This window comes from Zonotrichia leucophrys, chromosome 5 (genome assembly GCF_028769735.1).
Source record: "Zonotrichia leucophrys gambelii isolate GWCS_2022_RI chromosome 5, RI_Zleu_2.0, whole genome shotgun sequence".
In the NCBI taxonomy this organism is placed as follows: Eukaryota; Metazoa; Chordata; class Aves; order Passeriformes; family Passerellidae; genus Zonotrichia; species Zonotrichia leucophrys.
The window spans coordinates 45001000-45024986 of NC_088175.1; positions in this window are offsets into that span (position 1 = coordinate 45001000).

The following is a 23987-nucleotide window of genomic DNA, read 5'->3' on the forward strand; positions in this document are numbered from 1 at the left end:
CTCAAAACACTCCTTGTACCTAATGTGCTTGAGCCTCCACAATGATATTTCAGAACTCTGCAGTTCTCTACCACTGTCTCCCAGCAAGCCCCAAACTGGAGACAGCACTTGAAATACTCCCTCCCTTTCACAAGAGAGAACATTCCCCTCCCTCAGCCTGCTGTCTGCTCTCTGGCTGATATAGCAGAGGCTTGCTGACACAAGTACAACGCCACTGGCTCAGATTTGATCTGTCACTGACCAAGGCCCCAAGTTCTTTCCCACAGAAGTGCATCCTCAACAGCCTGCAATCCCAGGTACAGGACTCTGTATAAAGCTGTGTTGAAATCCATGAGAGTCCTGCTGCCCAGTGCTCCAGCAAACCAAGGCAGCTCTGGATTTCTGGTCTTGCCTGCCTGACACAGTGCCACCCATGAGCTGAGTGCAGGCACACTCCATCCCACCTCCAGCTGAGTAACAAAAGTCATTAAAGCACTTTGACTCAAGCAGTGATCCTTGAGGAATTGCACTAGCTGGACCCTGAACGAACAACCCTGTAAGCCTGTTGGTGCAGCCAGTTTCTTACCCACCTCAGAGCACATCCAGGCAGTTCACATCTCAACAAAACAATAAAAATTTTAAAACATTATATTGTGAAAATAATCTGGAATTGTTTCAAGTGGCCAGCAGCAGATTAGCCAGCCTGAGAAGAAGGGACTGAGCTGCTCCTGAGCAGGAGGCCAGGAGCCCTGGCTGTCCCAGGGGAGAGCCCATCCTTGTGCCAGATGTGCTGCCAGGAGCAGGTGCAGCTGCCAGCCAGAACCACAGTGCACATCACGTTCTGAACTTCCCTGGCAGCATCAGAGCATCCTGGGGCCCCCTGCCAGCGCCGGGGTGGCAGCAGGGCCGCCGGGTGCCCACGCAAATGCTTCCTGCGCTGTGGCAGTAGCCAGCCAGCCTCGGTGCTATTCCTGGTGCCACTTTCCAGCCAAGCAGTCTGTAGCTGTAATGTGCAAACTGCAGGCATGTCAAACAAGTTCTTAAAATTTGCCAACATAAGTAAGCATTAAAACTGTGATGTGCATGAATTTGTGGTTTACTTTAAGCATATATCTTTACATATAAGTTCTTATTTATATTATTTTCCAGGTAAAATAATGGCAGTGTCTTGTTGTGGTTTAAGAGGAACGTACCACTTTACCAAATGCTGAAGTAACCTAAGTACTTGCATGTATTGATCCTTCCTTTTTCCCTACAGATATTAGTTATTGCAATGTTTTGGGCCAAATGAAAAATATGTTTCCAGTCATTTGCCATTGAAAGCTTACAGTCTACTTTCTAAGACCCATATTAGAGCCTTTTTTCCTAAAGAAAATCATTAGAGATCTTCCACATCTCCTTTGTGAAATCTGTGTGCTTCTGCTTCACTTCTCAATCCAATTTAACATGTACATCTGTACTATTTTAGCAGTTGGTATCTTTACCAAACACAGGAAAAATAATAAGAGTAATATATGATACTTGGTTTTAAACTTAGTTTAAGACATGAATAAAAATACTTTTTCTTCAAAGCTCAAAAGAGACCCCTTCATGACCACTCTTGGCAGATCACAGAAAATGGGACCTAAACATCTTCTAAACAAGAGGTTGCAGATGCCAACTTTATTTCTCAAGCGGCTAAACCAGACATATTAACTCAGATGGAACAAGAAAGAGATGCCTTCCTTGTCCCAACAAACATATTATCATGAGGGCTGTGAATACTACGTGCTCAATGTTCTATGTGAAAGAATGAACAGCAAAAGCTTTCAAAATGTAGTCAGCTGTAAATGCATACTGTTCCTTGAACTGAAGATGTAAGCTCCCCTGAAAGTTGGCCTTTTTAAAAGTTACAGAGCTGTATTTGAAAAATGAAGGCACAGCACATATAAAATTTCCATATTTTTAGAGCAAATACAAAAATTAATACATCATAATCTTTTCAAAATGAGATTTTTCAGTATACTTCTAGTTGTACTAATTTGGTGTTTAAGGATGATCTGTCAATGCTTTAAATTCTGCATATTTCAAAAAACAAGCATAGATTGGTCCCAGTTCTAACAGTTATCTTGAATTTCATTATATTTGTTATTTTTTCCAGAATCACATACTTTGAAAGAAGCATTCATTTCAAAAGTAACAAAAACATGAAACTCTAAGTTCATGGTAGGAGAGAAAGGCTGGAAAGCATTAACTAAACACACAGATAAAATTTCGGAAATATATTCCAATTGAAATAAATTATCTTTCCCACAGTAGCTCTTCCAAAGCAAAATGGGGTTTGTTTCATGATAGAGCAGCCACACAGGGACAGCAATTAGGAAATGGCATGCCACTTTTTTTGCAAAATACCTTCAGGTCCTTATTCTAATCATGTAGATTAGACCTAGGCCTTCCAGACTACACCTGGAAATAATGGAGAAACCTGGCTAGACTCACAGGGGTTTTGGTTTGGGTTTTTCCCCCCCCCCCAATCAAGATTTTTTAGAGGTGAAGGACAATTTTGGCCAGATCTAGGTATAAAGATTTTTGGCTGTTTCCGAGGCTGGCAATCAGCTTGCATGTCAAGGATGGATGCTGTCCCTGAACCTATTTTCCACATTTTGTTTTGAGTCCTACAGGAGCCCCAGCAGGAACTCTGGGGTGGATCAGGACTCGTGGTCCTCCACTGCAGCAAGACTTCTGCTGCCCTATCCTTTCTGTACAGAATCCGGGGGTCCAGTGCCCCAGGGTCCCTGCCCAGCCCCTGTGCTTCCCACAGCAGGACTCACCCTGCTCCTTGACCTGCACAGCAATTTCTGTTCCACTCCCCTGAGCATTCCTGAGCTGCAGCTGAGCTCTGTTCTCCACGTGCAAGTGCTGGCTGTTCTCAGAAGTTCCTCACTGAGGAGCTTTTCCAGGGGGGACTTTTACAACAGGACCCTAAAACTCTCTCTAAGTGTGTGCGACGTGTGAATTGCTGTACTTTTCTCACTGAGGGTAAATAATGCAGCTCTTTCTGAAGCCAAACACACACCCCAGGTCAAGATTTCCCTCCTTAGTTACACAGGCAGCCTGGAGTACATGGAAATAGGCCAGAGCCAAAGTGGATAGGAATAAAGTCAATGGCATTTTATCAGACACCATAGCTAGGGGCAGAATATGATCCAATGTGTACATTCTGAATAGAATTCTTTTAGAAAGCACTTCAGAGAAATAAAACAAAACCAGTTTGTTTTCCTTGATAATATTCAGTCCATGCAGTACAACTCACAAGAGACCAATAAATGATTGTTACTGGAAACTTTGAAAAATCATTGCAAAAGAAAACATTTATACAAGTTTATGGAGGCTTCTGAAGTATGGCTGATATGTTCAAGTCCAAAAGGGCTGTAAAGTATCAGGATATTACATAGAGTAATGCTGATGGTCTTTACTCTATTTACACTGAATGCAATTTGGTCTGCTTTTTGCATATAGGAAAGGTTAATTCTACACTGAACAGTGTTTTGATTCCACTCTAGTGAATTTCTTATAGAAACACTAAAGATTACTTGGATTAATAGCGAGAGTAATAAAAATACTCCCCACTTTATAATACTAAGATAAACATATGTATTTGTAACGGGAAAATGTGATTTGTGGAAAAGATGTAAAATTTAAATCTTGGCTCAGAGAAAGTAAAAGTAGCCCTGAATGGTCACCCAAAACTGGTTTTAGCCTCTATATTTGCTTATAGCAGAAGTCATTTTCTTGGGTCATTTCTGGTTTAAAATTGTTACTGAAGATATTTAGATAATACTTAGAGTAGGGCTACAGCAACATTTTAATCATAATGTGATGCCTCTCAGTGCAGCTTCTCAAGCCATATTTGAGCCAAGTTTGCAAAGTTCATAAACCTTTTGGTAAAACTGGGCCAAGTCTAGAGTGAGCTCAGATTGATTTATAGCATTGCATTTAAAAAGGAAGCACCTTGTTATCTTCAGAAAGTTCAAAAATTAAATAATAGCCTCAATATTGTAAATCATTGGGATGCCCTCTTATGAAATAATTTACCATGTTCTTTCTATTCAGCTTTGGAAAGAACACAGAGAAAGACCTGGGCCAATGACAGAACTAAAAACCAGGCAACAATCAAGATTGCAGTCATAAAAACACATCTGCAGAAGGAGAGCTTGAAATATTAAAAATTTTGTTTTGAGAGGAAACACAGGAGGAAGCAGGGGGGAACATGCTAGAGCTACTGCACTGAACACAGTCTGAGGGATTTCAGACGTTTCCGTGTGCACTATCAGAGTATGAGAATAAAGACTGCAAAAATACTCCTCTTAAAATGTAACATTCTTTTTAAACTGTAATTTCAAGTTGCTCTTTCTAAAGTTGTTTTTTTAACAGCATATTGTGAGTAACCATTAGAATTCATTGTTATAATGAAAAAGTTTAGTTGGTTGGGGAAAATCCAAGTGATTAGGTTGAAAATCTCAATAACATAAACCATAATGATTAGCACAAAAACAGATTGGCTAAAGAGGTGAACCTGATTCAAGACAAAACAAAACTTATCTCTTGGACAGGTTGCCTTTTGTACCAAATAATACTATTACTAATGTAAATGTTTCCATTATTAACTCAGCATTTTTATTTCCCTATTATGTTACTAAACTTCCAATTGATTTAAGATTTGTAATTTACTTTTTCATTTTAATTTTTGTTGACAAAGGATTGCTCTGAGGTTAATAATCTGCAGAGATTATGTGTGTTCTTCAGCACACAAGTTTCCAAGAGAGAAACTTGAAAACTAGAGAAGGCACTTCATTCATGATTACATTATATATCTCCTTGCTTTGGAGCTATCAATAACCTCCTTAAAAATAAAGATATCACAGCCAGATAATTCATTTCATTCTAGCAATAATTGATCTTTACCACTGCATACCACCAGAGCAGTCTGGATACCATCTAGGAGCTTCACTAAAGTATTTGCATAAATCATCAGCATGGAGCCGCCTCTAGGCATCTGTTGGGTTTGAAGTGACTAAGAGGCAAAAAATCCTCTTTGACTTAATAGACAGACAGGCACTGACACCAGTCAATGTCTGAAACTGAATCAGGTGCAACAGATTTCTCCAGAAGCCTGGGCAAATACAATCTGGGGATGTGGAAAGAAATCAGGAATGGCGCTGGGAACATGGACGAGAAGTAAGGAAATGTTTGCTGAAAATACTAGCAGGGAGTGTAAAATGTATGCGAGAATGCCAAATTTAACCAGAGGAAGCCAGAAGAGATCAGAATTCAGTTTCTGTGCTCAAAGAAGCTTTTAGTCTTTCTTCTCCATCTTCCTCTGATGCATCAGAGATTGGCCACAGCTACAAAGAACATCTTAGGTAAAGGTGGACAGCTCTTAGACTACACAGAATACTAATTTTCCTAGACACATAGCTCAAGTTATAAAAACCAATAAATTAAAAGCCTCTGCTACTTAGAGAGTCACGTTAGATCATCAAACCATTTCTCTTCTCCTGATTCTAGATGTTAATAATGTAATTTAGCCACTTTCCTTTCTGCTTCATTCACTGTGGCTGTGACACATCATATATTGGGTATGGAGAGCAGGGGCACTCAGAGCAGAAGCAGCAAGAAACATTAAGGATTTTAATTCTATCTTGCACCAACATCCTTCCAGTGCCTTGACTACTCTTGAAGTGTAAAAGCAATTATGCCTCAGGTTTACAAAGGTTAGAGCATTTAGATTTACCAAGTATGAACCTGGAGCAGGTATCCTGCACAATACTTGCTTAGTCTTTGTCGCGATCTTTCACAAAACCTTGGGTTGTTCTTGTTTCTGTAAAAGGCATTGTCCTCGGGTGCACAAAACTCACAAAATATTTTTACCTTCCTCCCAGCACAACAAGGGCTCGGCAGCAATCTGAGATGCAAAAAAAAAAAAAAAAACAAAACAAAACAAACAAACAAAACAAACTAGAGAAGTAGTTTTGAGACCTGTAAATGTGGGTGCCTCACAAACCATTTGATTAGGAGAAGGTTGGACACCACACTGGCAGATAGTCAGTGAAGACAACAACATGCTGTAGGATCATCCCTCCACTACAGAAGGGAAGCTCAGCTCACAGTCCTGGGACACCTCTGAGGAAAGGATGAGCACCAAGCAGTTCCTGCTGTCGCTGGACTCCAAACTGCCAGACCAGCCCACAGCATTTTTCAAACATCACTAAATCAGTTCACATCTGTACAGCAGGTTATAAATGGCCTCAATGAGGCCACTGACTGCAAGGGCTGAGCTTTGACTTGCCAGTCTCTTTCTCTCCACCTGGCCTTCCACAGTCTGTACAGCCACTAGGGAAGCCTCTCCTGAGGAGCAGTTTCTGGACAGCTCAAGTGAACTCAAACTCACTGCAGGTTCCATGTGGCAGAAGAGTCAGCTCCGCTGGACACCCTGGAACTTGCAGAAACGGCTCAGATTGAAACATACCCAACTGATTTCCGCTTCTGTGCATGAACCCAGTATGTGCCAAACCTTACATGTCTTGTGGGAGCAAGGGGAAGGCACTTGAAAGATATTTTTTGGGAGGAGAGGAGAAGAGAAAGCGCAGCTACTTCTGTGATCAGCTTCAGATGACAAAGCTATTGTCACAAGAAGAAAAAAAGCTAGGGAGTTGTTTCATTTCAAAATATTAAATTTAGATGAACCTTGACGTTTCTAGGTGAGAAACCAAAGTCTAGCTCCAGGTAAGAGCATGTATGCTGTGCATGTCACTAATGAAATATATACAACAACTAAGACACATTAGTTAAGAAGGCCCATTAGTCATTTGTGTGTTTACAACACAGTTCCTGCTGCTTGAACGTAGCTCCTCTGACTTGATGAAGTATAAGCAGAACACCATTGTGATTTTCCCACAGAACACTGTAGAGCTGGTACTGAGGAAATGCAAATACCACATAGCGCTGCGAGATCCAGATTCACAGAGTACTGTGGTAGCTGAATTGTTTGAAAAGACATATGGCATCCCAAGTGTAACAGATAGTTGAATCTCAAGGGGGAACCATTGTTCATTCATCTGGACCAAGTGACATTCTTTATGCAAGAATAATTCCTGATTAAAGGGTGAGTTTTAATGGAAACTAATTAGGCAACCTCTTTAGCCTGGGCATAATGATCAAATGAGCTGTCACACAGTACCTGATACAATGATCTCACTTGGTACAAGATTTTATTCCTTAGCAATTACACTCCCACGTTGCACTGCATGTGTTTATTGCCTGGAGCACACATGTCAAATTAAAGAGCAGCTTATGCACCTGATATTTAATTATTGCCTAGCACTACAGACAACCGGGAAATGTCAAAGCGAGCAGTCCTGCACTGGAGCAACTAAAACGGATATCTTCTCTGGCAAAGAAAAAAATAGAGATAAAATATGTATGGATGATTCAGTTGTCTTACAATTCACAGTTACAAAAAATGGCCTCCCAAATCTTAAATAATTTACCATCCTGCTCAATGCAGAGAATACTCCCTGAGCAGAAGGGTATGTGAAACAGGTTCATCAACTCACACGATTATTTGTATTAGATGCATTTTTGCATGATTAGAGTGTTTAAAAGAATATGTTGAAATTTGAGCTGGTTTATATCAACTTCAAATACCAAAGGGATCATTTATTTATTCAGGTATGGACTAATTCACAGGTGTTAAAAGAAACATTCATTTCTACAACCCTGTTATCCTGCAGTTAACTTAAAATCATCCTTAGCTTACTGGAAATTTTCCTAAATTCCTTCATAGTCAAATCACCTCCTTAATCCTAGCTGTAATAAGGCTGAAATGAAAAGCCAGCAATACTAAAAGAGATGCAAGCAAAGGGTTTCCAGCAAATTGAGACAAGCTAATCAAAAAGGAAAGTTTTATGGCTCCAACAGAGGTGATGACAATAAGGTGAGGAAAAATCCACACCGCCCCAAGTTTGGAGCACAATTTTTAATAAAGAAAAAATGTGTGCAATACAAAAGAGTTTCTCTTAGTCATTGATCTGTAATGGAACACCCAAATAGAGATACGACGCTATCCTGTGGCTAAGAAAGTTGTGTGTGTGTATCTTGGACCATTCTACTCCCAATAAAGGAATCTAATTACCCGTAGTCTTAATTGCACAGTCTAATACTAAAAAGGCTTAATAAGAGTGCTTTTGTATTTACAAAACTGCACAGCTTGTGAAAGAACCCTCAAAACATTTGGCAGGAATCCCAGCCGAGGTATGACTGACTGGAACCTCTAATGACTACAACATGTAAACAAGTGTTTTGTTTCGACTGATAATCATTAACTTCCAGTGTCAGACTTATCCCACAAGGTTTTGTTCACTCCTTCACCAGGCTGCTTTACAAAGGCATCTGGTGCTAAGGGAAAGGACGAGGGGGGGGAGAGGAGGAAAGTGCAGAGTGCTATACAGTGTTGTCACTCTTAAACTAAAGTGGCAGTAGGCAAATGAAAGGGTCATGAGGTAAATGCTTCTAACAAGGAGCAAGCTGCTGTGATAATTCCCACCATTCTTTGATGGTCCCTCTTACTGTGTGACTTAGTGACATAACGTGCTAGACCTCCTGGTTATTTTATTTTATTTTTTAATGAAGACAGGTCATTTGAAACAGAGCCTCTCTGAATTATTGTTTCAAGCCAAGGTGGCTTTCAAATGTAAACGCAGGCAAAAAGAAAAAAAAAAAAAGAAAATGGAAATTTGGTTTCCCTTACTACTATAGTACTGGAACAATCTGCCTCTAAGCGCTGCATTAAAATAAAAGAGGAGTTGAATACAAGTCCTGTTAGGACAAATCTGGTTGCACACATAACAGAAGGGAAGTGTGTCAGAAATGACACAAACTGTCCTGGCTAGCTAAGCAACAGTCATTTTAAACATGAATTTCAGATGTCCAGATCCTCAGCTAAAATGCAGTCACCATGGAGAAGCCTAACCTGGACTTCTCATCATACACTTACTTAAATAATAAAGTACTTCCCATTTGAATTTCATGTAGAAACACTGAACAAGTAATAAAAAAATATGTCCGTTATGTAGAGCATTTAGTACAACTTTTCAGTCTATAAACAAAACACTGACTAGCCATATTCACATTCTCAACCCTTTCTCAGCCTGAGAAGTGCAGCTATTCTGGTGATTTTTAACCACGAGGCTGCAGGCAGCCAGTGGTTTCCAAGCCAGCAGAAGCAGCTTGCAGCCTGCAGATCTGATGCTCCTGTGGCTCCCTGCGAGCAGAAGGTCGCCTGTAACACCCCTTTAACTATGGGGGCCACGGAGGCTCCTTTCAGAGGTTTACATTTATTTCATGCCCTGTAAAGGGAGCACTCCCTGCCCAGCCTCGGCAGAGCCCTGTGAGGAGCAGGCTGCTCCCACCACTGCACCAGGGAATTTCTGCACGCAGCTCTGCTATAAACCCCGCCGAATCAGGTATGAGCCAGGAAGCAGCCCAGCTAAATTTATTTGAAAAACACTTGGCAAAGCAAGTTTGCCATTGTTTAATTTTCATTACAACTGCTGCCTCACGAGATAATGAGCCCTCATAACAGTGTTTTATATAAAAGCACATTATGCCTTTACCCAGCACACACAAATGGCCAGCGATTATTAACAATGTTAAAATGTCAGTAGAACCAAACCAGCAGAAAGGCAGAGATTTAGATGCCATAAAAGCTGCAAATGACTGTTACATTGTTTTAAGGAAGCATCTTTAAAAGGCTCTTACAAACAGAGAAAAAGAAATATTAGTTATGTGGAATAGAAATTTATGATGAAATGTCAATCAAATTTGACTTCACGACAAGCATTAGGCACAAGAAGCAGCTAAGCTCATCCCTGCTGCCACTTTTCAGTTTTAGGATTAGAGACAAAACGCTCCATAAATAATTTTTGATTTTACCTTTGGCTTGATATTTTTTTTTCCCTTGCCATTCCAGGATTTCAGTGTTTTGGAATGCTTTAAGAAAACATTCTCAAAGTAAAACTTCAGAAAGTCCAAATCTGCACATTTGCCACTGATTTACAGTCAGGGAAAAAAAAAAAAGGGTTCAACATTTAAATGAAAGTCTAGTAAAGAGAAAAGGTCTAGACAGGATAATCACTATCTAAATTATTACAAATATTTTAGAAGCTTTTAGCCTCAAAATGTCACTCACAGCATCATCTCAGATACAAGTGGGTCTTATTCCCATTCACTGAGGGGAAAATTAGTGTGGTAAAAGTCTGATTGACAAAGGATTTATGTTTGGCTGTTGTCAGTTATTTATGTCAATTCTCCAAAGTTATTCACACGAATTTGAGATCATTAAACTCAGTAGGCTACGTTTAAGTTAGTTCAATTTTTAAATTAGAAAGAAAGAGGAATTGTGGTGTAGTGTTTTGGGGGTATTTTTTTATTTGCTTTGGATTTGAAATTTTGGGGAGATTGGGGGGTTTGCTTCTTTATTTGTGTTTTTTAAGTTACCACTACCTAGCAAAGAATACAGTATCATCCAGGATTTGTCAGAAAAATTACTGTGTTTGTCTCTATGTAACTCCAAAAGCTCTACAAATGCATGTAAGTTAAATCATTTTTAATTTTAGCTTGTTCAGTTGCCAGGCCACATGCTGCATTTCATTTCATACATTAACAAAAGGTGTTCAAGAGCAAATGAGTTGTGAATGTCAATGTTTCCCTCACTAAAGATCTACTTCTATGAACCTTTAATCTCTTTATTAGATGTGAATACAAACAGAAATGCAAAATCAAGAATTTTAGACTTGATCTATGTAATCTATTGCCAATAGTAATTTTTTTTTATTTCCACGTATTATTATTTTATCTTGCACAGACAGTAGCCTTTTCAAATGTGATATTTGATAAATATTTGTACATCCCTCTCTCACTAACCACAGGCCTAATTTCTTCTCCTCAGTTATTATAAACCAAATACTTTAGAAACTGATTTAGATAGCTCATAGAATAAATTGGTATGTCTGTATAATTAATATAATATAGATTTTTGAGCCAGATAGATGGGAGATATTTCAAACATTACTCTAAAATATTAATATTTCATTGCTTTCACTGGGCACTCAATTGTGAGCTTAGTTTAAGGCAATAAATTAGTCTTCCTTAAACATGCATTAGATAGATATTGTTTCTTTAAAGTTGCAAATCTATCATTCATCTCCAGTCAGCTTAACACTTAACAGGTCTGTAATAAATACACACACAAGCAACAAAAGCCTGAACATTAGCAGAGATGCTAAGAGGACTATTAATTAAGCCACATTAGTACAATGTGATCAAAAACAAGGCATCAGTATCCTTAGGGCAAAACCACATCTCAGGTCAAACTTTACACACATGCACACACACATATATATAAAAATAGAAATAGATATATACACTCCCCCAATCAGGCACACACAAAGAAGTCTATACCAGACAGACCCTTCCTTTATGCTAAGTATTAAAAAAAAAAAAGGCATCAAAGTAACTATTTGCACTGGCTGCTTCGTTTATTTGCACTGTGAATTATTTGAGATCAGATTTTAAATCTCGTTTGGTTTCTGATCTGCTCAGAGCCCAAACCATTGTCTCGTCCTGGATATACTGATGGCCTGGCACCACCCTATGGCAGCCGTCAGAAATGCAGATGGAAGCTCTTCCAGATGCATGGAGAGACATTAGCAACACCTAATCATATTAGAGAAAAGAAGCAGTGAGTGTTTTCTCAAAAATAATCAACAGGTATTTATTCAAAACTAACTAGCTTCTCTTAAATATGTTTCAAAGTGGTTCAACAAGTGTGTTTCTTGCTAAGAGTTTAGTGCTGCCTAAAATCCATAGCAAAGCAAAATTGTTAGTGAATGCTGTATTTGGTTGGTTTGTTTGCTTTTTTAAAAAATATCATTAAATAATCACAGTTCTTGTGATATCAAAGCTCGTAACCAGATGGGAATTATTGTCAGGTCTCCTGTGACAGGAAGGCTGACCTACAGTGTGTAACTACAGAGTAAAGGGTAAAAGTTAATTAATTCTAGCAACTAGGGAAAGAGAAATAGGTGGCTTCAAAGCAGACAAGGAAAAAAAGCCTTTAGTTATTTCTTAGCCACAGCAAATTTATTCAATCCTTACTTGCTCCATGACATATATTATGGATAATTTAAAAAAAGACACAACAAAATGCCAAACTCCCTCTTCCTGCAAAAAACCCCAATGCACCAACTCCTCAATCAGATGTAAGAGGGTAAACAAGTCCCATGGCTCCTCCACCATTCCTCAGACAGAATAACAAACATTACTGCACTATCAGGAAAGCTGGCCATTCCCAAAGAGGAGGTGAAGTCACAACTTCACCCCCAGATATCCCACTCAGTCACAGCCTTTGTGCAACCCCAAATTAGATTTCCAGTGCACAGAGTTACAACAAAATGTAAAGGCAATATAAGAAGCCAGAAAAGCTTGCTCAAAAATGCTTTGAAACAAGTCAGATTATTTTTCTCAAAGAAGGTTCTTCTAGAAAACTACTTGGTATTGCAAGTTTAAGCTGTCTTATGCTCTGCTGCATAGTTTGCTCTTCATTGCCTTCATTATGAAGGTTGAGCTTTATCAAGTGTGAAAATAATTTCCTGCTGCTCCCAGAAAATTATAAAAGAGAGCAAACAGCATTTGGGCTTACACTCTCTCTCTCTTTTTTTTTTTTTTTTTATATTTAAACACATACATAGGAAACTTGAAAAGGATGAACTGGTGAGGCATTTTCTTTAATTGACAGATTGCTTTTCTAGAGGCTTTGCATGAAACTGACTGTAACAAGCATCTCTTAAATTTAAGACCTCCTGGATTTCACAAACACAGAGCACCTGCAGGATTCCACAGAAACTAACAGTGCTTTCACAGGAGGAATTAAGTCTCAAATGCTATCATAGACTAAAAATGCTGTGGCAGCTTTATCCAATTTCAGATAAACTGGATTTTTCAAATGTAAAATGACGTGAATGGAATAATGTGTAAAATTTACTTGCTCCTGTGTTTAGAGAGATTTCTCTGGACATTTGAGTGCTAGAAAATGAAATATTTACACAATATATTTTTTCTGCTGTTCAACGCTGGCAATTAAAGATTCTTGACCACTACTCCCCATAAGGAGAATGTTTTGCAAGAGAATTCAGAAAACCGCAAAACCACCTGTGCTCCTGAGAGCAGCATTTGTATTTCTAGAAAAGCTTTCTTAGGACAGAATCAGTTTTCTTCAACAAATTAAGACACAAACAACGCTCCAAAATGAGCAGATCCTACTACATGCCTGTCATGGACAGAATGGAGGTGCACAGGGATTTAATACTTCCTCTGGATGAAATGGCAGATCTGAACTACTGTGTGTCTTACTCACAGAAACATCCTTTCTCTCTTTTCTTTATTCTCTAGGCAATAAACACACTAATGACTGAGGTTCACTGAGAAAAATGGAAAAGACACAGAACGTGTTCCTTCTATGGTGGATTTTAACTCATAAGACGTTATTTGACAGAAATTCCACAGCTTCAAAAGGAAAAAAAAACTAAACAGCAAGAGCAAAGCTTGCAACACTAAATATAATAGTACAATTTATATGTTATTTTCACAAGGATAAGCTGTTTTCTAAGGACAAGACAAAATAATCAACTCTATAGAAGCAGCTTGAGTAGTCTAAATATGTCCCAGTTAAAATTTTTAATGAAGCTGCCGAGTGAATGCAAATCTACAAGTCCCAGAGCTGGTATAGCACCACGTAATTTCTAAGTAGCAGTGCCTGAGCAGTCCCCTAGCAGCACACCACAGCTCCTGCTGAAGAACTGAGCACCCCTGTAACACATCAGGGTCTGCACAGCAGCATCCAACCAGTCCCTTCAATCTGAGCAGTGCCTTTTGACTTTGTGAGGAACCCAAGTCTGCTGGGGGGTTAAACTGGAGGCTTTGGGATCCAAAAGCAGCAGCATTATCAATGCCAGCAAAGGCAAACCTCCAGGACCTTTTAGGGGGAGTCCTGAGAGGGCTGTAAAAGCAGTGAGAGTCTCTCCCTTGCAGGGATTCCAGTCATAAAGGATAAACCCCTCAGCCAGGTTTGACCGTAACAAACAGGGCAGGGAGAAAAACCCGCACAGGAAAAAGGGATGCTAAATTATAGAGGAACAGTAGCACATATGTTGTGTTCATTCCAGGTCAGAGTTCACATGGAATTAAATCCTGGCAGAGCCTGAGTGCTTTTCAGCTGCCATTGGGCCAAATCCTCCCGTCTTTCATGTTTCCTTAAAAAACAGCAAAACTGCCAGGGACTCCCAAATTATTTTTCCCTACTTAGAAGAATAGCTGGAGTGCTAAAATGAGAGGAAGATATGACAGAACTATTCTGGCTCAGTGACAGAGGTTTCTTGGCATATCTTCTTCCCCTTTAAAAAGCAGGAAAGTCAGACGCGTATTAGAACAAGCCAACAGGAGAACAAACATTTCTCATAAAAAGCCAAGGCAAAAGATGTCTTGTTTCCCTGCTACCTGGGAGGACAGCTTCCCTGGCTGCTGGAAGACTTGGAGACCTTGCTTCCCTGGAAAGGGGTGTCCCTCCCCCTGCTCCAGGTGAGATCAGCAGCTCTGAACCCCTGCACACTGGGCTGACGGGAAAGCTGAAAGCCTTTCCCGGGGTTTTTGGCTCACGACCTCTAACTTTTTGGGACGATGCCAAAGTACAGCTCTTTCTGTGCTTGTTGGCTCAGCAGCCCTAAGAGGGTGAACTAAAGCCCAGGCCTCTAAAGGACAATTACTCATTTATGCACATTGAACCTACAACCTTGTAACAACCAGGACAAATACAGCACTTCAGGGTCAAACTCTGCTTTTGGGTAAACACGAGGCAAGTAGCACAGAGTGCATGTCATTTAGATGGCTTTGAGCAAGCCCACAGAAAAGCACAGAGAAGGGAGCCTTACCCCCACTTGACCCCACACAGCAAACATGGCTCTGCCGTGCTCTGTTCCTGCAGGGAATTCGTGGCATCAAAAGGGAGAAGTTTTCACTGCCAAGCAGAGCTCTCCAAGAGACACCCAAGTTCAGGGAACAGAGTTCATGCACTGACAGACAGCCTGATGGCTCCTCAAAACCCCCGTGAAAAAGCTGCACAATAAATAGGGAGCACTTGGACCCAACATTTATGCAGTAATATAAAATATTAACTCCAGCCAGGGCGCGCAGACTTTGCCAAAGCTTGATTGGCGTTAGGTGATTTTGGCACCGTGGCTTATAAAGATTTCAATGGAAACCTGGGCAACTGAAAATTAAGTGTAAAAAAATTATAGAGACTGGAATCTACCTTCAAGCCCTTGTGCAGCAGAAGGGGTCAACCAGGTAGCTGCTATTCTAAAGGCAAGGAGGAAAATTTGAAAGCAGCTTGAAAGCTTTGAATAAAGAAATTATTGGTACAGAAAATACCATGAAACCTCACCTGGCTAACAGCTTATTCTGAAAAGCAAAACCAAAGAAGGGAAAAAGTGTCAGAGGACATGTGAAACCAAGCAAAAAAATATGTAGCTGTCATTCCAGTTAATTTCCGTGTTCGTTATTCATTAAGTCTTTTGTCTACATCTACTGATAAAAGGCTTTAATCTCTACACTTCAATTCCAGATCTCTATGAATGACAATTTAAGGCATTTTATTTACCCCATATTTTTAAAGATGTGGTAATTAAAATAATCTGTTTTACACTTATTAAAAATAAATTATTGCATATTTTAATGTTTTTCCTCCCTGCAACTTTTTCTTAATTAGTTATTTAAACTGCGTTGAAAATCCCAAGCCAATACATTTCAATATTCATTTTTCTATTTTAATTTTTCAAACAAGAATAAAAGTTTCCCTCTTTAAGCTGAAAATTCAATTTAAAAAGCAGATTAAATACTCATTGGTGTTATTTTACATCGTTCACAGAGAGCTTTTTCTTCAATATTTATTAATGACGACATTCTTGCATGTAGACATTATCTTACATCTATTAGCATCTTTTATCTGGAAGGAACTTGGAGAGCTCTATCAAACAGACATTTTTGTAACTACAATCAGGGACTCGTTCACTATTAGAACCCAAACCTCCCTGGAACAGAAATCCTTCAACTGTTCAAAACTCCTCAGCAATGATGTGAAAAGCAGCAAAGAGCACCTTAGTGAACATCAGCAGAATTTAAGCAATGTAGACCCACTGAATTCTATTGAATCTTACCATAAAATTCACAAGGTAAATAAATCAACTATTGAGGCTGATTGGTTATTTGTTCTGTTGGATATCAGGCCTTGTATCCCTAAATAAAAGATTTGAAAACCACACATTCCCCGTTCAGAAACGGCTGCACATATTTTACATAATTTTGTAGCACATATCTTCAATTATGTTGCTGTTTTACCCTCTGAAGAGCACTGGACTACTTCACTATTAGCAAATAATAACCAAAAATACAACCAAAATCTGGCTGCTATCTCAGCCAAGATCCTCAGCAGATGTCAGCATGTTCTAGGTGTCTGCCATGGCCACACAGCAATGCTAGAGAGGAGGCTTCACAAGGATACACATACATATGTACGTGGTTTAAACTTAATTGTAATTACAGACTTTGTGAAAACAAAGCTTCAGGGGAAGACAGAGGCTTAATTTCAGCTCAGTTGGAACTGAAGCAATCATTACACAGTGGGGATTGGTACAAAGAATGAACTCAGTAAGCTTATGCAGAAATTGACTGAGTTTAAAGGGTCCCTCTACATCTTAAAAAATAAAACAATTTTGCTCTTTGACTGTCTGTGTTTTTCCACTATGACAGATTTCTTCCAAAGTGAAACACTCTACACTGTGTTTGGCTGGGATAGAGTTAATTTTCTTATATCTATAGGCATGAATGCTGAATGCAGCATGTATTTTCTACAATGCAGAAATACATGTTTTTCATAACATCTGGTTTTCTAAGAAATGTGCTATTAGAACAGCCAGTGTGTCATTTTGGCCTCATGATGGTGGTGACTGAAATACTTCTGGTTTGGTCAGCCTGTTTCTAGTTTTCCAGGTAGATGTCCAGGCCAAATTTGGAGAGGGGGGAACGTGGGTAGAACTGGCTTAGGGGTGGTTTTATATTGTGTGGGTTTGAATTTGATTTGGGATTTTTGCCCCTTTTATTCCACTGCTTTCCCTTGTGCAGACTAGTGTTTTATTCACGTAGGCAGTAATGAGGTGAAGTATGGAAACATTGCCTTGGCACAGGGTGTTTCCCAGCTACCAGCATCATTTTTACTGCCTGCATGTCTAATGCTTCCCTAATAGATATTGTCCTGCTCTTTCAGACTAATCACATAGTGGGCAGTGTACTCCCCTCTCTCTTCAGCTGGCCTAATCTCTTCAGTGCTTGACTGGTACAGTATCTTTCCACGTCAAACTCAGTTTAATTCAGGGAAAGATGCCACAACTAAAGATTAAACTCTTACTTAATTGCTGTGAAGAACACTCCAGAGGTATATAAATTCAAAGTTTTTGTGTTCCAATGTCTCCTTCCCAGTTGTCATACAATAGTTTAGGTTGGAAAAGACCTTTAAGATCATTGAGTCCAACCTTTAACTCAGCATTGCCAAGGCCACCACTAAACCAAGTCCCCAGGTGCCACATCTGCATGACTTTTAAATACCTTGAGCGTCAGAAAGAAGCAGCAGTTTTCTCAAGTTCCCTTTAGAAAGGAGAAGCAGAGAAAACCCAGTGCTTGCTCACACATCTATCTACAGCAATGCAAACTCCACATCAATCTGACACTCAACAGTTCAGCAACAGGAAAATTGGAGCTACACAGCTATGAATTCCTTGTTGGGACTGAAGAGGCCTCCCATATCCTGATTAAGTAACCACAGCAATCCTCTTTGCTCATACTCTGAGCACACAGAATAAATACCTTTCCTGGCACCCTGAAAGATAAGGGTTAAACAGCGAGGCAAAAGAACCCTGGCTAAGTTTTGTCCAACTTGGGATGCGTTATACCGTATAATTTTCCAGAAGTACACATTGTACTAAACAGGAACAAAAGAGGAAATAAGAGATTTACACATTTATTATATTGCCCAGTAAGTGATGTCTTCTCAGCCATCAGCCTTATTTCCTCTCAAAAATGCATCAGATTCTTCTTCATTCCGGGGGTTTTCTTTCTCTGTAGTTTAAGTGTGATGGTCAAGCCATAGGGAAATGACAGAGCACATTATATCCACAAAAAATAATTTTAAAGCCCAACAGCATTCCCAAGCCAACGATTATTTTACTTTACATATTCAACATGTTATTCCTGCTTTTGACTCCAAATTAATTCCCAATAATTTTGCAAATGTCTATCTATCTATCTCAAATGTAATACTTGTGCGAGAATGGTAGCTAAAAATCTTGTGTTAGAACTGGACCAAAAGTTTCAGTCTAATGCTGAAGATTTGGGTTTTAAGGTTTTGATTTCTGCACTGTGACCAACTGCTCCAGTAATTTTGTGAATTTGCAGCTTTGAATGAGAGCAGAGATCTGCAGATTCCATTGCCAAATCAAACCCAAATATATCAGCTGTCATCATAATGTCTTTATTCACAGAAAGGGGGGCACATTTGTGCACACAGATATTCTATGTACTGCAGGCAAACTCTCTTTCTATAGGAATTACATTGTTGCAAAGCAGAGCTAGGAAAGCTCTACACTAAGGCTACATCCCTGTGGAAATACTGCATGAAAAGGCTTTTCATTTTTAAAGATAAATTAAATTTTTTTTTGTATAATTGAGTCACACTTTTCATGTAGCACTCAGCCTAGGGATGTCTGCAGGAGAAAAGAACAATATCTTACTAAATCCCTTTTAGGATCATTAAATTTAGATCACAAAACTCTCGCAGGCATGCAATTCCAAACATGTCACAGAAACAAAAGGAGCAACAACAAAAAATGACAAGCTTCTCTTACATTATTTTCCTTCTTTACAATGATGTTTAAGGTAGCAAAGTGTTAATGAATTCAGTACAATGTATCGTGCATTGTGTTAGAACTTTTATATTGTTGAAAAATTGTCATATTTGGCTAGGCAGCTGCATGGAGAAAAAAGCTCTGACAATATCTAATTGAGTCTATTTTTACTGTCTTTCAGATAACATTGTTAGAATTATGTACTGTACATATTTCTTATTTTTAGTTTCATACTCCCTCCCCCCCTCTTCACAGCCCTTCTCTGCCACAGTTTTTTATTACTGCTTATATAAATCCAGGTCATTTTCACAAAAAAAAAAAAAAAAGTGAGTCCTATTCTGTAATATTGAAATGGGTCTACAAGCTGTTATGTAAATCACTATTAATAACAGAGTATTCAGGACATGTGCCTCTAAAAAGCTGGTCCTTCTTTAGAAGGCTGACTGGGACACAAAGGCTTCGAGCTCTGTCTCCTACTTTATCATGGGATTCCTGGGCATTTTTGAGCTGAGCATCTCCTATCTCACTTGCACTTTTCAGTAAAATGGGGTAGCAGAATATTTCCTTTGGGTTATTCTGCCTTTGGAAACAAAGAGTGCTCCAATGCAAAGCCTGCCTGGGATACTTTCAGCACAACAACCTTTCATCTCTCGTCCTTACCCAATCAGCCTATTCACTTGGGACTTTTCATGAGTTTGCCAAGCCCCCACAGCCTTGTAGGAAAACCAGGTAGGTAGGTTAGTCACACAGCAGTTTTCTTCAAGGATAGGGAAAGAATGTCTTGAGCCTCATCCTTTGCAGTAGCCTGGTTAAGAATGTGGCAGGACACTAAGCAGGCACTGTCAGAAAGTCTTTTTAAGAGGAATCAAATTGTCTGGGGCAGCACACACCAAGCAGCACCACCACTGATGAAGGCCAGAAGCAGAAAATTACTCTGCACAGCCAGCCAAGAGGACTGGCTCTTCAGCCTTTGCAAATGGAAATATCACAGCCTGCTTCCATGCAGGAGAACAGCACACCAAACTAGATAAAGCAAGCCAGCCAGGGGTAAAAACAGACTTCTGGGGACAAAACTCTTTATGAAAATTTCAACCAGACATGATCAAAGACAGCATTTTGCTATGTGTACAGTAGGGACTCTTTCAATAACTGGGCTTCACTAGGCTTTGGAGGAAAGCATAGTACTGAGAAGAAAAATAATTATTTCAGTGACAAGGTACAGGAGAGGAAAGTAAGCAAATGGGACTATCAAGATGGGAAAGAAAACCACATCACTAAAAAAACCCCAAAACCACCAAAAACCACTTTTCAGCTTCTTTGGTTAGCTTCTTTTAACACCACCAAGATTTCCCCCCAAAACTTAGAGAAAAATACCTCCTCTTGAAATCTGAATGACATACTTTCATGTGGGTAAAATTAAACACTCAGCAAAAAGTCAAAATTCCAGAAACTGAAACTAGTACATTTAGTAGAAAAAAGAAACTTTTCCTTTCTATTACTTTTTTCCTCCCAACAATAGAAACATTGAGTTTAGGATGAAAAGCAAGGTACCATTTTGCAGAGGACCGAAAAAGTAAAATACATATTCTCTATACCTTTCCCTTGGCCCTTACCCTCCAATTCTGTCTCTATAAAAACACATTTTATTATTTTTCTGCATGACACCTCAGAGTCTCATGATAGGAGCCTAATACTGAGACGTTGTTCTGAGTGATTTAAGCTTGTGTAGGCTTTTAGGTGTCCATGGGGGCACTGATTATTAGAGAAACAGGAGTGAAAAAAAAAAGGAATGAAAATAGAACTTGGAAAGCATGGCATTCTCAGGGAAGAATAGTTGGGATCTAATGAGGAGCTGTACCTGTGAAACCTAATGGCCAGAACAGAATTGGCCATTCAGGGGGACTTACTCAAAATAGTTCTTAGAGCAGGTCTAACAGCAGAAGTGCTCCAAACCAATATAAAGTGCAGCTGCAGGTACAAGTAACAAGTGCATGAGTTAGTAGGACCTGCTCCTCTGTTACAGATGCCCAGAGGCTATGGTCAGACATCCAGAATATGAAAATGGATACATATGTGAATGCTCACAGCATTCACTTCCATTTAGCCTGCAGGCTTCTGAAAGTACAGGGAAAAGTCTGGTCCATTATGGGAACTGGCATTATGCATGTATGGCCAAAAAGAGCAAATTCTCTAATATAATAACACCACTTTTCATTTTTCATGAGTTTCCTGATTTACAGTGCATAACACACTGGTTTGAGCAGATGGATTTAGGAATCAATTGGCTTGTGCACAAACTTGTCCATTATTAAAAAAAAAAAAAAAATCAGCATAATTTGCATGTGTGGATCTACACAAAGGCTCAAAATGGAATGTCACCAACTTTGCAAGCTGAACTTTAACAACCTTAATAAAGATTCTGCCCATGTACCTCTGCCACCAGAGGTGAGGACTGGGTCTCACATGAAAAGTTCTTAAAAAAACCTAATTAAATCTGCTTGACTACTACCACTTACTGTCTAGAGTTACTATGTGACTGCATATAAAATAGCAGCTGCTAATGACAAAAACCCAGAAATCTTAGCAAAGGAGGTTTCCTCTTTCTGAATGCAAGATGAGCTGTAGCCTCATAATGATTGCTATGACATTTATTATTAATTGCATATTTTTGGAAATAAATTACTATTTTGAGGGGGTTTTTGGGCAACATTCAGTCTAACCCTCACCTGTCTACAGTTCATACTCATGTTTGCAGTTTAACATGGGAAAATAAGTATAATATGGTCGTTTTCTGTTCAGTTCCAAGCTAGACACATGATAACCATATGCACAAACCTCCTGCAGAAACACAGAATGTGAGAGTGCTACCTGGACTATCAGCTCCTGCCCTCACAGGTGTACACTTCACAAAATCCTTCCAAAAGAGGCTAAATCTCCATCTTGGAAACTGCACCTTTGGTCCACAGGGCTCATGGGAGGAGGTTCTAATTTCCCACTGCTCTGATGGTTTAGTTCCTGATTTTAAACCTGAATTCACTCATGGCCAACTCATCCCATTTGTTCCCAAATGTTCAGTGTTGTTGTAGCTTCACTTCCTCTGCTGTTAAATTTTTCTCCCTCTTCTTTCCTTCCTGTTTCCCTGCTGTCCCTGAGAGTTTCTTGGGTAAATTACTCTTTGCAAGGACCTACTTGACAACAAATTATTCATTTTCATTTTGCACAATTATGCAAGTAATTTATTTAAGGATCCTGTTGAATGTGTGTACATATAACACACACAATTGTTACTAGTTACTGAATTATCAAACAGTTCAACATGACACAAGCCAAAATAGAGACTTTATTTTTGTGTCAGTGAGAACACTCCCGCTCACCAAAATGGGAATTTTTTTTTTTTTGTCTTAGTTCTGTTTATGGCAAAGTCTGACTTCAGGGTGGTTTCCTACCACAGTGAAGTCACAGAAACAAAGACTCTTCTCTGAATTATCTCTGCTTCTGGCAATTGTCAAAGAAAATACACTGAAATAACACACCATTCATTTGCCCCAGCAAGTGTCATGCAGGCAGCTCTTACTGCAGTGTCAGTCCCGGGCCAATGCTCAGATCTGTGCATAAGTTCCTGACACAAGTGTCAGCCCCACACCATCCTTCATTTTGAGAACTGCCTTTAATAAAATTAGCAGAGACTGACTGTACATTCTTCTCTCCCTAAATACTGAAAAATCATTAGAAGGAAACAAGAACATCCATAAAGTGGCAAAGGTTCAAAGAAGCATCTATAACAGGATGTAACCATTTCTCTATTATGGTCCCTGCTTGTAACCCTGGAAACTAACTTGGTAGGACATGAAAGATGTACTAGAAAGTAAACTCAACTCTAAAACATCAGAAGCAAAGTTGAACTTCATTAGCCAATGTACAAGCCATCTTGAAAATATGGAAAAATTAAGCCCTGTGCATGGTTTGAGGCTTTATGAAATTTACACCCTTAATATTTAAAATTATTCAATTGCTGCAAGGCCTCCCTCTATCTCTTTTGGAAAGTCTAAAACAAAACTTTCATTAAAGGAGACTGCAAGCTTGCCTGTGGAGCCAAATTATTTCCTCATATCCCATTTGAGAAAGCTCTTATTTTACAGGTCAGCTCTGCTTACCACACATGCCTGTTTTGTAAGGGGTACAACTCATGCCAGCTAGAGTAGCAGATGGGATGCAACAGAATAAAGAGATCCTGGTAATTTGGGAGAAAGGAGTTAATCTGACTGATCTGATTAGAAAAATGTATATTTTACATTTTAGAATGGCTTCAATTCTCCCATTACAGTTGCTTTTCCTTTTTTTGTTCTTTCTTCTGTTTCCCTTCCTCTCTTCTAATGCAATACTCTTCTCCTGACTCTGTACACTCTTTACAGTCCCCCTTGCTCCCTGGCATGTGCTGTCTCACTGGAGACACTCATTTTCCTGCCCTTCTCTCTCTTTCAAGTGATTCCCTCCAAGTGAGCCCTCCTTCCAGGAGCATCTCCTTCCCACCATGCCAGGAAGGGCTTCCAGCCCAATAACCACCTTTCATCACACACACAACACAAAGAACCCTCTGGATTTCACTCTGACCTTCTCCACACCAGGTCTCTGGATTTGCCCTGCACTGGAGTGTCCCATGCAGTGTGAAAGCATCAGAAAGACACTTCTTCCACAGGCCAGGTCTTTCCTGCCAGGATGGAGGGCAAGTAAGAGTACATGGTATTATTGTATACATGATATTATGTCGCTGGGGCTTTGATTCACCAGATTCCCCAGATATGGAGCCAGAAATAAACCCCAGTTGTACTCTTCAACGAGAGGTCTTACAGCCTACAGAAGGGGTCCCAAATCACCCTGCTCAGTAGGAGTTTTGGAGTGTATTTTCTAAATGTAGGAATTTTTCCACAGAGGGCAGCTCAAGAAAGAGAAGAAACACCCAAC